At 49.2% G+C, this 10,466-nt stretch overlaps 1 long non-coding RNA gene across 1 annotated transcript; it reads left to right on the top strand.

The window, feature by feature from the left end:
- Nucleotides 1–6,508: 6,508 nt before the first annotated feature.
- On the top strand, nucleotides 6,509–10,016 carry LOC116648371. Its single transcript, XR_004302515.1, has 3 exons — nucleotides 6,509–6,723; nucleotides 9,005–9,136; nucleotides 9,968–10,016. It is a non-coding gene; the product is annotated as an uncharacterized LOC116648371 (long non-coding RNA).
- Nucleotides 10,017–10,466: the final 450 nt, after the last annotated feature.

Raw genomic sequence — 10,466 nt, forward strand, 5'->3', positions numbered from 1 at the left:
TACATTTGGGGGTAATTTGTTGTGCAGCAATAGATAATATAAGGAGGTACTAGTATTATTTGCACTTTACAGAAGAGGAAACTGAGGTTCAGAGTGGACGGGAAATGGTGAAGCCAGGATGTGGACTGATGTGGTCTGACCTCAGAGGCTACATGATTAATGACGAGAGTCAGTTTCAGATGGTGTTAAGCACGTTGCTACTGTTTAGCCAGAGTAGGTACTGTGCAGAATCTTTTTTGGAAAAGAATCTTCTTTGGAAAAGCTAATATGTGTCCTCCCAAGCCAGGTAAAATTTTTGAAAGATTCCAAAAGCAAAAAAAATTTACAACATGCAAGCGATCATAGAGCATTGCCATTTAATTTCTAGCAAAGATGACCTCCCTGCCTCCCAGCCCACCACCCCAAAAATAATCCCTCCAGCAGTTTCTTCTCTAACCCCTCACAATTATGCAAAACACAGCAAATGTGCATGCATGGTTGATTTTATACAAATTTTATAGAGAGTGTGCACACACACACACACACACACATAGACACACACACACCATCTATGAAAATTTGGGATCACAATTGTTCCTGTTACCTATTGATGTGTAGCAAATCACTCCAAAATGCAGAGGCTTAAGGCGACACCAGCGTTTTCTTATCTCCCTCTCATGGTTTCCGAGGATCTGGAAGGTGGGAAGGGCCTCGGCTCTGTGGTGGGCTTGGTACCCTTTGCAGTTACAGCCAGACAAAGGCCTGGGTGACCTGGGGCTGCCCAGCTGCCCTCCGTCCTGTGCCCGTTTGGTGATCTCAGGGCAGCCTGACCGCTCACTTAGCGGCTGAAGGCTTCGAGAACAAGTGTTCTAGAGACGAGGCAGCAGCAGTGACACCTTTCATAACATGGAGTCAGAATCACATATTGTCATTTCTGCCGAACCCTGCTGGTCAGAACAGTCACAAAAGCCTGCCCAGTTTGAAGGGGACGAGGTGTAGACCTCACCTCTCAGTGGAAGGAGCGTCAAAAAATTTGTATACATATTTTTGTGTTTTTTGAAAAGATTTAATTTATTTATTTGACAGAGAGAGAGTGAGAGAGGGAACACAAGCAGGGGGATTGGGAAAGGGAGAAACAGGCTCCCCGCTGAGCAGGGAGCCCGATGCAGGGCTTGATCCCAGGACCCTGGGATCATGACCTGAGCCGAAGGCAGACGCTTAACCGACTGAGCCACCCAGGCGCCCCTGTATACATATTTTTGAATTGCCAGTATGGTACTCTCATTTCTAATGTGGAACGAGTACACACACCTGGGGGGGTCCTGTAAGATAATTCGGGGACAGGGGCATAAAAAATATTAGAGCTTATATTCCTGTACTTCAATTCACGCATTTTATCCCATTTTTTAATCTATTTATAACCAACACATATGTTGGGAAATAGGCTCAACAGTTTTTTTTTTTGCTAATGAGGTGCACCATTTCAGAACTTTGTCAGATATTGCTAATGCCTTGTCCAGAGCCTGGCTCTCCTTCTCTACTTCTTACAAAAAATCAATGACCCCCCTTTATCAAGATCCACCAATCAACTCAGAACCTTTTTCTAGAAACTTCTTCAAAGAGTTCTATTTTCTAACCAGTTTCAGTGGATCCCAGCTTTTTTCTTTTTTTTTTCCATTCCCAACAACGCTGTAAGGTACATCCTCGTCCCAGGTGTCATGGTGGGATTTTGCCAAGGTAGGTGTGGGCTAAATTCAAGCAGTGGGATTCCTGGATCAAAGATTATGTACATTGAAAATTATGATTGACGTTGCTAAATTGCTCTTAGAAGAATCTTAGCAGTAGCAATGACCACCAGTCGACAGCCCTCATAACAGTATTTGCACATACATGTTCCTCCACATAGCTTCACAAGCAGTAATTATTATAAAACTTTACAGTCCTTGCCAGTTAGGTGAAAAACGGTATCCTGTTAGCACTTGGACAGTGTGTCTTCAATTTCACACAGAGTGCTTGTTGGGCATTTGTATTATTTTTTCTTACAAACTGCTCATTTATGTTCTTTGCCCAGTTTTCTATTGGGTTATTCTGCTTTTTGTTTATTGGTTTGTACTAGCGCTTTGTAATGTAAGGAAATTTGTCCTGTGTTTCCACTATGGGTTGCAAATATTTCCCCCGTTTAAAGGTGTTTTTGTCACACAAAGGTATAGATGCTTTTATGGTATGGAATTTATGGTTTTTAAATCGATGGCTTCCTCTCTGGAAAGGACGTCCCTTACAGAAATGATCAACAAAGGCACCCACGATTTTTAAATCTTATGGTTTCAAATGTTATCTTTAAGTTTTATCTACGAGGAATTTATTGGGAGCCAAGAGTAAAGTAAAAATCAGCTTAAACTTAACTTGTTTTTCCGAATGGCCCACCATTTCTGAATGGTTCCAACGCCATTTGTGGAATAATCCCTCTTCCTGCCACTTTCCAGGAGCTCTTGCTACCTTTACCTGATCCACACTCCCTGGCCACGCTGGGTAGATGGCTATTCTGACAGTGACCTAGAATTAGGGTGGAAGCGACTTGTAGCTTCGGGAGAGGAGAGAAAACTGAGAAAGCCCACGGACCGGCTTCTCACTAAAGGCAGACGCATTCTCCATCTTGGGGACTGAATGGAGCCCTCCCCACCCCATTCTCCTGGCCCCCCACCCTGGGCCTGGCTGAGAAAAATCTCTGTTGTGTCTCTTTGGCAGCTCTTGCCCACAGGACCCTTTTCGGGTCAGTGCATTAGGCAGAGCGGCTGTGTAAATTGCTTTCATGGGAGCGTTTTGGAGACTATTCAGGAAGAGCTAGCCATGAGCAAAATGGAATTTGAAATAAATCATTTGTCTCTGTGAAGGTGAACAACTGTAGGACTTTATATGGACATGGCCCTGTCTTTAAGAAGGCGCAAGGCACTTTGCCCTGTGTCATTAACCCATTTGGCTTGGTGGGGCGGGATAGGGGGAGGTCTCTGGTGAGATCTTCACTTCCGCCCTCCATTGATATGACAGAGGCTGGGATTAAGCTGAAGGTATCTTTCCAATTGGCTAATCTAGGCTGCTTGGAAAAAAGTTAGGTTGGCACCGGGATTCAGCCCTTACCTACCTAGCTAGAGACAGCTGCTGGGTCCCTGGCATGGACATTGGCACCAGTGACAGCAAAGGTCCAGGATCCAAGCCAGCTGCCTGGGGTGCTCGGGAGAGGCACGGGGAGCCTCCTTCCCACACTTGAAAGGTGCCAGGACTGGAGGCCAGCCCCTGGTTCTCGTCTGAGACAGAGAAACCCCCACCCCCACTGCGCCACTGAAGATGGGGCAGTCCCCACTATGCTCTCCAGAAGAAGCAGGATCTGGGTTCTCCCACACCCAGCGGCAACTCAGAAGCCCCAGAGCATGAGCAGGAGCCCCCCTAAGCATCCCTGTCCCACTCCTGTCTCATGCAGAGGCTGGGCCCACCGAGCCCTCCCCAGCAGACCCAGGCTGGTCCAGGGACTGGATTTCTACCTGAGGCTCTGTGGCCCAGCCCCCAGCAGGGGCCTGGGAGAGAGGGGATTGGGGAGAGCCAGCAGATAAAATCTCACCCCCGTGGGACTGTGCAGGTGGCCTCAGGGCCTCCAGCTTCCCAGATAAGAAACAAGAGCACTGCCACTCCAATTGAAAAACAATTTAAGATATCATGCTCATTAAAGGGGTTTGCAGGCATAAGACCTGACTAGATTTAGATCTAGTAGTGAACAAAAATCAGATGGTTGAGAACAAGAATTTCATGTAAGTAAAAATATGACTCCGCAATGTGCAACTGAGCACTTGCAGGGTTTTTGTTTTTTTTTCTTTTTTTCCCCCCAGGCTAGAGATAGTTCCTGTCACCAGACACACTGCGTCTGACATGGGACACCGTGGCTGGGGCTACTGACTTTTTTATTTACTTAAAAATCACTGCAATTTGCTAAAGAAGGTTGAATGGTCCTACCTTTCTGTTAAAAAAAAAAAAAAAGGCAGTCCTAAAATGAATGGTTTCGGTGAATCAAATCACCGAAGAAGTGGTACCAGCAAGACCACCCAGGCCCCAGCACCACTTTTTTCCTCCAGCTCTCTTTGAAGGCGAGGGTTTAGGCTTGTAATTAAGGGATGCCTTTGTTTCTTTAATGATGCTAATCCCCATCTTGAGGGAAATCACCTTTTAGGTAACTCAGCAGCCAGCACCCGCCCCAAGGGCATGAAATAGGGAGGCCCACCTAAGTCCCAGGCTCCCAGCTGGAGGAGGAGGAGGAGTCTGGCCACTGGGCAGGTGAGGGGGCGGGGCGCACAGATGGTTACTGCAAAGGATTCCAGTGCCCTCATAGGAGGGGACAAAAACTACTTTGCAAAAAGAGAACCATCACCGTTGGGATCGTGAAAAGTTGAAGTGGCCCCTTCTCCTCCCCAGCCAGCCATTAGAGCCTGAAGTAGGCGCCTGTGGGAAGGGGGGCCTCCGGGTAGCAATGAACTACCAGGTCCCTAAGGTACCATGTTGAATTTCTCAATCTCACTTTGTTTAGTTTGGGGAAAACATTTTTTCAGTCCAAAAAAAGAAAAAAGAAAAGAAAATCACTGTGGTTTCCCTCCTACTCCCACCCTCCTACTCCCACCCTCTATAATCGCCGCTTGCAAGAAAGAGTTTCACCATTTTCCCATAAAACCAAAAAAAAAAAAAAAAAAAATGAGGATGCTGGGCAGACATTCTTTGTTTCTTTTCTTCCATCTCTGTGGATTCCCCCCACACCAGCCCTTCTGCTCCAGGCAGGCCTGTCTGCCCACTGTCCCCACACATTCCTCATTTGCACTGGGCTCCAGCCAGGCAGTGTCCTGCCCCTTTCTCCTGGTCATACTTCTTCTTCCAGAAGCCAGCTCAACACTCACCTCACTAAGCAACACTGGGGTAGGGTTGGAGGTGGCCCGGGGTCCTTCGGAGCACACACTGCCGGGATGGCCCTGGGCCATCTGCCAGCCGCGGGGAGCTTACTGCTTCCTCCCTGCAGTCTGCCCAGATTGTCTGCAATGACTCCTTCACGCTTCCCTCCTCCCTGCGGTCACTTGTAACTAACTCGTCAATGCACCCATTGTCCGGCAGCTCCTGAGCTCCCACTAGGATGGGTCAGCTCGTTGTACAATATTATTTCGCACCCGCCCCTTTGTGAGTCTCCTAAAGCCCGTTCATGGGCTCAAGGACACTCTCTTCTCAACCAACGTATTTTGAGGGATTCCCTTTGTCTTCCAGTTATTCTCGGTTGCTAGTCTTCTCCCCACCGCTTTACTCACATCTTGGCGCTGGTGTGCTGTTTCAACCAGCTTTTGTCCGTTCTATTCCTTTAGCCGGGCGGGGTCGGGGTGAGTAGCTCCTTAGTCAAAGCTCTTGCATTCTCATTAATTGCTCTGCTCCTGACTCACCGCCTGAGCAGGGACGAGTCACTTCCCTTTCTCACCCTTGGCCTCCCCAGCCTCACCGGGCTCTCTGCACATCTGGAAAGAACACGGCCAGAATGAATGCGATGTCCTCTATACATCGGATGACTATATAATCCACCGTACAGCTGTCCCTTTTGAGAGCAAAAGGAGGCGTTCATAATTATGCCGCGACAGGTTTAAACAGGTTGGTCCCCGGCAGATTCTAGAATCTCATGTACAAATGGGGATAGGAGCAGGCTTTCCTTAGCTTATCACCTCCCAGCTCATGGACATAGAAGAACATCAGCTCGCTGCAGTCTGTGCTATTAGCTTTGTCCAAGAGGAGGGCTGAGAAATTCAGATCGTCTCTCATACATTTCGAACCTATGTGCAAAAATAATCAGATGCAACCTGGTAACACGTGGTGACCTGAGAAATGGTAGGTGACGCTGGGCAAAGCTGTCATCCTGACAAAGAAGGCTCTTATCTGCTCATTGTAAGTCCCAGCCTCACACACTATGCCGTGCCCTGCCTCTCTGACATTTAAACCACCCTGATATCAAGCACTTGCGTATTTGAGGTATCTAAAAGAACACCTGGCCATGTCGATTAAGTGGGGCCTGGAGGAAGGGCTAACAGAACTCCAGATCGGCTCTGAGGGGCCTTATGAAGTTCTGAGAATTCAGTTGGTGGGAGCATTCCCATATAAGATCTACATCTGGGCTGTGCCCATCGGGCCCCTCGACTGAACTCCTTCTTCTGGGAGGGCACAATCAGACCAGAATAGAGAGCCAGCATGCAGTGTGCAGCAAGATCAGGAATCAGCAGAAACAGAGCTACCCATGCTTGGCTCGGGAACCAGATACCAGGCGCTGGGCAGGAATTCGCCCTTGGGAAGCTGTTGCTTAACCCCCTGGCTCCTCGAGCTCCCTGCCTCCTTGACAAAGGCCAAGGCAAACAGGGATCCTGGGAGAGACCAGACCAACCAGCCAATGCCAGCTCACTTGGGGTTAGACCGGGGCTGGGAGGGGCCCAGCAAACCTGCAGGAGGCCGGGCTCTGGGCACAGTCCCAGGGCTAGGCAGGTTTCTGCAGCTCCCACTTCCCAGTGGAAAAATGCAGGATTCCCAAAGACTGTTGAGCAAGAGGCTCAAATTGTCTTCAGATTGGGTCTAATCTAGCTAGAACCATTCGGGATCCAGGATGAAGCTGGATCCAGTTACAGACCTCCCTGAGAAGTGAAGAGAGGTCCAGATACACCTACATCTCCAGCTGACACGGTCTCAAGGGTGAGCCCAGCCCCTTAGTGTGGAGTTAGGGTCTGTGGCCTTTGCCCCCAGTCAGCCATCAACATCGTAAAGGGTTTGTTCCGTTATCAGAGGGAGGGGAATGGGGAGAAGCACAGGAGATGGTTGTCTGGGTGTGTTTATTTTCTTTTAAAATATAAACTGAGTTGGAGATGTTCTCAGGGACACATACAGCACTGTGATTGTCAGCCTGTTGGACGGGCAGTCCGTGTGATCTCTCTTGCGCGCTGCACACTGTTGGCACTTGACAAAATGGCGGCCATCTTTATACCAGGATTTGGGTGGCACACGGGGCTCCCGGACATTCATCAGGACTTCTTTCCCATTAAAAATGGATGGGCTGCAGCAACCTGAACCAGGTAGATTAACTCCAAGTTGAAAACCTTTCTCCTTTCTCCAGGAACTCAGATACAATACTGGAGATCCTGGGGAATATAGAGAGGAGAGTTAGCTTCGGAAGGTTGGTGCTGTCCAAAGATTAGGTGTCTCTGATGAATGAAATCCCAGGAAGTGCATCTCCTCACATCCTGGTGTGATTTGGCTCTTATCGGTTTCAATGATGAATAACTAAGTATGTGCTTTCCTTCCGTATACACACGCAGAGACCCTGTCTCCGGGGCAGGGAGGTAAGATTAGGTAGAGATTAGGTAGCTGATCCTTCTAGGCTGATTGATTGGCTGTTGCTCAGCCCCAAATGCAGCAGCTCCAAGGACAAGCTGCTCCTGGGAGGTCACAAAGAGCCTCGACATTTCAAGACAGTAAAAGTTGGTGGTTGCGGACGAGGAAGCCTTGGTGGCTCAGTCGGTTGAGCGCCCAACTCTTGATTTTGGCTCAGGTCATGATCTCAGGGTCCTGAAGTCAGGCTCCTGACTCAGCGGGGAGTCTGCTTAAGATTCTCTCTCTCCTTCTGCCCCTCTCCCCCTGCTCTCTCTCTCTTTCTCAAGTTAATAAATCTTTGGGGAAAAAAAAGTTGGTGGTTGGGAGTGAGAGAAGCCAGTGAGGAAGACCCTGTCCCAAGAGGCTCATCTTCACCACTGTCCAGTTTTTAAAACTCAGGTTTGCTCTGTCAGGTCCCTTGGCTGGGAGGCTGTCCTGACAGACACAGGGAAGGTTCTGTACATGGGAGACAGGCCATCTGGGCCAGAGCTGAAGACTTGCAGATTCTCAGGTGACTTAGAGTGAGTCACCAGCCCAGGCCTCTTTCTAGTTAAGCAGAGGCCATGCCCCAGTTTTGAACACCTGAAGGGCACACGGATGGCGGGTGAGGAGCCCGCCCTGATCTGCATACAATGGGGACAATTGCAGGCCCAGGTTGGAGAACCAGAACTGAGAACCCACTGCCTTCCACACCGCCCAGAGTCCAGAGTCGCTAGAGGTCTTATCCCCATATTCACACCAGTGCTTCCTTGTGTCCTGAGCCATGCACGCCTCCCTCCCCTCAATTCACTCAGAAAAGAAAAAAAGAAAAAAAAAAAAAAGCCTTACTGAGCAGCCCTCAGCCAACCCCTTCCCCCCTGTGGCAGGTCCTTTCTTCAAGGCCCGAAGTGCCACCGTTGAGGTCACATCCGTGGAGGGAGGAGAGACAAGAAGCAGGGGTGAGTGGGTGATGTCACCCTGCGTTCTTGCAGGCTGAGGAGATGCTCTACATTCTTGGGGATTGGCTCCAGCCCAAGCCCCTGGGATGCAAGACAGGACGAGGTAAAGCCACTCCTGGACGCCGACATCTTCTATCAGTGAGCCCAGAGAACACGGAAGAGAAAAAGCACAACAATCTCAATTGGATTAATTAATTCATTTATGTATTTAGTGTGTGAAAGTTCTTCTGGTTCTTTCTAAATGAGGGAAAGGGGCAGGCTGGGTGGCTTTGGATAGTATCTGATGAATGGAAGACAGATACGGATCCCAAACCGGAAAGTTCTCCAATGCCAGGCTTGGAGAGCCTTCAGACGGGAGCCATGGGAAGTTGACAAGTAAAAGGAAAACAAAGATGGTTTTCTCTTTCCTAGTGCTTTCCCCTGCACGTTAACAGTTTGCCTACAGATCCAGCAGAGCCTGCAGTGCTGGGTGGCTCTGAGGACTGACTTGGATGCTGGCCGCAGGATGTGGGGTCCTTCGTCTACTGAGGCCTGGCCTGGGGGCTCGGCCAGCTGTCGGCAGGGCCTCTCTGCTGTCCACCCCGTGTCCTGTGGCAGGAGATAAGGAAGCAGAGGAAGGGCAGCCAGGAGGGGGCGAGGGCTGGAGTGACCTAACCTCTCCCTTTTAGGTTCCAGGGCCCTCCCTCAAGGCACGGACTTCGTGAGAAATGGATCCACAACTCAGGAGCCGAAACAGACACACCCAGCCCGGTGACGTCCCCACCAGCCAGTGACCCGCGGCAGCCAACTCTCACTGAGAGGTTCCTGTGTACACGACCCTGTTGGGGAGCGCCTGCCGACCATGGCTGGGGGCTTGAGGAAGTCAAATTAGGGAAGTGAGAGGAGCACATGAGAAGTTCTGGAAGCAGGGAAGGATGGTTGTACACATTGAGTGAGCGTGGTGGTGGGCAGACTGTAAGAGGAGGCAAAGCTGCGGCTGGGACTTGAAAGGGAAGCAGAATTCAATGAGCAAACCAGAGATGGGAGGGAGCTCTGGGCTTAGAAAAAGAGTGGAGGGACTATGGACAAGGTGTGCTTGGGAGAGAGTGACTATTCAGCAGAGCGGGGCTGGGGGTCCTGGGGTGGGGGACAGTGGGAAATAGAGCAGCAAAAGTGGGTTCACATCAGCCTTTGGATGTTCCTGAAAGTCACGTGAGGGGTTTGGGCTGCATTCAGAGGGGAGCTGTGGAAAAGTTTTGTTAAGCGGGGGGTCAGTATTTATTGAGATCTTATCGTGTGCCAGGGACTGTGGTAGGAACTGGGGGGCTCAACCATGGCTAAGACCTGGTCTTTTCCCTTAGACACTTTCTAGTTTGGGGGACATGAGGGATAAGAAACAGATACGTTCAGTCACATATGCTAAGTGCGGGGGTAGAAATATTCCCAGGCTACCCGCAGCTCTCAAGGAGTTAGAAGCTGGAACTGAGAAGAGGCAAGCAGGATGAGCAGAAGGGCCAGGCCCCTCCATGGCTGTTGAGGTCATGGGCCGCCCGCCTGGATGAAAGCTCCATGGAATCTCAGCTGAAAGGGTCAATCTTACTGCCGCTAGTTATCTCTTTGAAATAAATCTATTAATTCCTTTTGTTCTATAGGAAGAAGAAACTTCCCCCTGGCTTCCCAAAGACCACCACCACTGCTCACACTTTGGAAATTCTTCTGTCAATTCATTTTCGGTTTTTATTTGGTTTTCACATTGTTGTAATCATACCGTGTTTACAATTTTGTATCCCACTGCATTTATCATCCTAGTGTGTGTATGTTTCTGCATGTTAAATTTATCCTGGTTATTGCGAAGGTTCATATTTTTATATATATTTACACGCAAAGGTCGCTTCACTGGTTTTCCCTTTCTTAGCAGCAAATTTTGAAAATGTTTCTTTTCTTTTCTTTCTCTCTCTCTCCCCCACCTCTACCCTCCCTCCTATCCTTTCTTTTCTTCCTTTCTTTTTCTAAAAATTTCTAGTTGCCAACTCACTGCCTCCCTTCATTTCACATCTTTTCCAGACTCATGACCGAACATCTCTTTCCAAGCTGCAAGGAGCTTTGTTAAGACATACACCAGAGGATTGCTCTAAGGTCTAAACTCCCCGA

This window comes from Phoca vitulina, unplaced genomic scaffold (genome assembly GCF_004348235.1).
Source record: "Phoca vitulina isolate PV1807 unplaced genomic scaffold, GSC_HSeal_1.0 scaffold43, whole genome shotgun sequence".
Taxonomy (NCBI): domain Eukaryota; kingdom Metazoa; phylum Chordata; class Mammalia; order Carnivora; family Phocidae; genus Phoca; species Phoca vitulina.